This window comes from Rhopalosiphum maidis, chromosome 2, assembly GCF_003676215.2.
Source record: "Rhopalosiphum maidis isolate BTI-1 chromosome 2, ASM367621v3, whole genome shotgun sequence".
Lineage (NCBI taxonomy): Eukaryota > Metazoa > Arthropoda > Insecta > Hemiptera > Aphididae > Rhopalosiphum > Rhopalosiphum maidis.
The window spans coordinates 6,542,173-6,546,537 of NC_040878.1; the positions used below are offsets into that span (position 1 = coordinate 6,542,173).

General features: G+C 33.7%; 1 long non-coding RNA gene across 1 annotated transcript in view; it reads left to right on the forward strand.

The window, feature by feature from the left end:
- The window catches only part of LOC113554722, a 32,399-nt gene extending 29,513 nt beyond the window's left edge, over positions 1–2,886 (forward strand). Inside the window, exon 3 of the long non-coding RNA XR_003405299.1 lies at positions 2,629–2,886. This is a non-coding gene — a long non-coding RNA (uncharacterized LOC113554722). The remainder of the gene's footprint in view (positions 1–2,628) is intronic.
- The last annotated feature ends 1,479 nt before the right edge of the window (positions 2,887–4,365 follow it).

Below are 4,365 nucleotides of genomic sequence, written 5' to 3' on the forward strand. Positions count from 1 at the left end.
AATCCTATATTCGATATACCATGGTATATAAATGTTTTAGCATGAAAAACTCGAGTTACGAAATAAATAAAAAATAGGTAAATTCGTTATTATTTTTTATTATATAGTGCGTAACGCGTTATTTAACTACTTTTAAATAGATTTCATCAATATTATTCGTGCAGTATTATATAATAGTTAGTTGACTGCTCCATAATATTTGAATAATTTACATTTAAGATTATTATTTAATCTTAGACTATACTTTGTGTTGAAAAATCGAAGCACAAAGTCATATACTTATAACTTAATGGACATTTTATATAATACAAACTTCGATGGTGTTTTCGACAATAATCAATCTGCAGGGTTTTAAGAACCATTTTTTAGCTTTCCGTTGGTACCGTAGTGTTAAAGAACCACAAGTAATATGTGCAGCACAGTAGCATTCGAAATTTGAATTAAATAACATTGTCATGCTTTATGTGTATTAAAAAATAAATAAAATGTCTTGAATTTTTATAATCCGCGTATTGCACGCGAAAAAACATAAATCTCGCGGTCGATCGACATGGGCCACGTGCGCGATTTGAGTACCGGACGTTTACGCGCGTTCACTGCGCAGTTATTTCCCGTGCGTTTTATGGGGTTACCGCGCATACGCTCTTCTTATAAAATCATAACACAACATTATTATTTAACGTCGCCTGTGTGAGCGGTTCGTTAAACACAATCAAACAAGACTTCACAGTTTTCCGGAATTCAAAATTCGACTGCAATAGAACGGTCGGGACGTGCGCAGTGTTGTATAATACAATTTTTTTTTTACACTTTTTAGTTTTAAATTTACGATTCGGAGACTGGACGGCACACGACTCAGTCATCGTGTATAATGTACTCTCACACACACACAACACGCGTGTTTTTTTTCCGCGGCGTCGGCGGCGGTGCTGACAATAATACTTTATAATAATACGCACGCGGCCAACACGCGACTTCTCCGGAGGGTGTAATAATATTGTTAAGTTACCGTTTTTGCTCTCTCTCTCTCTCGCTCGCTCGCTCGCGTTTCCACAACTCCCCGTTCGCAGGCTAAATCTATTCTCTCTAATTGAAGAGTTGTGTTCGGAAAACCATAACGTGCGACCGTTGTTCGTTGTCGGTAGGTACATAATAAAAACACCGTCGCGACTCGGAAGAGGGTTAAAAAAATAATAATAAAATAACCACGAGTATATATATATATATATATATAATATACGTGTATACATTATAATAATATATGAACATGCGTCGTCTTGTCGGACCCGACGAGACTCCGAAACACTCGTCCGAACAAAATATAACCCGTGTAGACGTGGTCTGATCGAAGACCCCCGGCGAGTGTTACTGTATATTATGTTGGTACATATACGCGGTCAACGATGGTATAAGCAATTTTGACTACCGTGTTATTTATATGCGGTAGTGTGATGACTGTGATGGTGTATATCAGTGGTTCCCAATTGGTGGTCCGCGGACCCCCAGGGGTCCTCGTGTTGATGTTAGGGGGTCCGTGGTTGTGTAGATATATCTTTAATAGTGTGTTGTACTGAAGTGATATTTATATTTTATTTTAGTAGAATTATTAAATTCGTTGTGGTTTGAAATTCTAGGTATTTTGAAAAGTTTTGAACTATCTCTATTGAACTCGATTATCGCGAAAAAGGTCGACAATAAATTTATTATAAATGTTTATAATTTTCATAATTAAACAAAACTGAAAAATAAGTACTTAAAATATTTAGAAATAAGGGGTCGCCGGACCAATTTAAGTTTTTGGTAGGGGTCCGTGACATCATACTAAATGGGAACCACTGGTGTATATTATGGTTATTATTCTTATATTCGTAAAACAATTTTCGTCTACGCACGCGTATATCACATCACCAGGTTTTCGAAAACGATACTTTACCAATCGTTCTATATATAACTCCTTATGAAACAAACTGCAGTATAGGTACCGCATAACACATATTATTTCAGTTATACAGACTCGACGCAAAATAAACCGTACGACTATAGCAGAAGTGACTGTACTGAACGATGTTTTCAAATTCGTGGTCAACACTCGCAGTGTAAACTATAGTCATATTATATAGCGTGTTTTGTATATACAGTATAGTGTAAAATAATAAACATCAATCCTACGGTTTCAACAATATCCTACGTTATGGTTAAAAATAAAATTCTGTTTGTACCGCGTGTTTTTATATGATTTTTTCTTGGAAATAAAAACAATAATTCATATAATGTATACAAATATAATTTAAATTCACACTTAAATTTAGTCAGTTTAGAGAGTAAACACGATTTTTCGGCATATTCAAAAGCACTTAAATTTATTTTTGATGTACATTACATAGATTCACGCGTATCAAAACGTAATTTATAGATAATAACTTTGGGAAAGCCATTACCGTTTGACTTATTCCCATTGGAGTTCCTGACATGGTGGCATTGGGAAAAAAATATATTTTTTTTTCGCTTTTTTTACGCATCGTTAATATTACACGAAGCTAAATTTGCCGATTTTTTTTTCCAGTTATCCGCAGGGAAAAACTTTCACCCCACTTTTTTCTCTGTTGAGTGGACTTTTTTTTGTTCCAGGTACACGCAACATAGCGAACGAGATGTCAACAACAACGACGGCGCACAACAAAATTAGACCCTTCTTGGGGTGTTCCCGCGGGCTGACCAGCTCCGTTACCGGCCCGACGAGTCCTGAGGGAACACCGAAAACACGGTGACCACTAAGGGTTGGATATTTTTTCCACGCTCTCTTTCTAAATAGTAGGAAATGGATTATATATATTTTTTTACCCTCTCCTCCATTAATGGTAAAATGCTCCATCTCACTGACAAAGGTCATATTCAGGTAGTAAATGTGTGTATATCCTCACTTTTTTTTTTGCTTTAGAAACTGCCTTCCTAAACATCACTGTCATTATTATAGAGTTTATTATCATATAATAAAACAAAATAATATAACAACAACAACAATATTTCAAACACTATTGTCCATTATATTTTAGCAAAAATCACGTTTAATAATATGATCTTAAAAGATACAATACTTTTTTTTATCTTTTAACAAAATTACGAAGAAAATTATTTAAATTATTATTGCTACAGTCATCTGAGAATTTGGAATGTGCACTATAATTATGATTATAATAAAATAATTTGAATATTGGTAGGTAATAGGTATATATTTTCCAGGAGTTTCTAATGTGAAACTCCTATTCTTTGTCTTTTTCTCATCGTCTCATTATATTAGTTTCATCACATTTACTTATTGTACCATTTATTGTATTGATTGTAAATTTTCACAAAATAAACGACATTAAATATTCAATATTGAATGGTAAAAAAAAATAAAACTCAATTAAGCTGAAAGTTGAAAGTTAGTTGATTATATAAATATATTAGTTACATGAATATTTAAGTACAATTGATTGTTACTATTGCTATGGTATTATAATCAAGCATAGATTGAGACATCTATAGAGGTCAAGACATAACTTTATAATTGTTCGCTACTATATTATATGAAATGACATTTTTTTACATACATATTAATATGTATTATCACCGATTAACTATAAAGTATACATATTATAACGTAAAATGAATCAATAGTATATCGTTATAACTCGCATTAAATCTAAAGTAAAATACTAAAATGTAACCTTTTTTAAAATATACCCCCCCCCCCCCAAATAAATGACCACCTAATAACATTTTGAGCTGACAATACACAGGCTCTTTACACGTGTACAGGAATGGGGCGGTGGTCTATAATAAGGATACGGAGAGTGGATATATATAATGTATATAATATGACCGTCTATCGATAATGCATGTTATATCATAATACGTGATAGAAAAAAGTGGGTTTTCTAGGGATTTCCGTAAAAAAACTATGACTTTCATAGGCATATTCAAGATTTCATTCATATTATTAATTGTACAGTATACTGTATAGCACATTATTTAACGCTATTTACTTCAACACAGTACACATTGTTGAATTTATATAGTTCTTATATAGTTCCCGCACATTTCTAATTCGCTGCAGTGCGAACGGGATGCAGTGCATAATACGCGTACATATATTGTATCAATTTTATTTGCAGTGGGACAGCATCCGTCCAGACGTCTCGAAAACGGCGAGCGCGTGCGTAAATGCGCAAATAAACAGTAATTTTCAGGAGTGGTTTTAATCCAAGATGGTCGACGTCGTCGTCACAGCTATAGGTAATAATATACACGCCGGTGTGTGTGTGTGTGTGTATATGTATATAATACTTAGTCGTATAGTATTTAATATTCCGGACGTGCCGC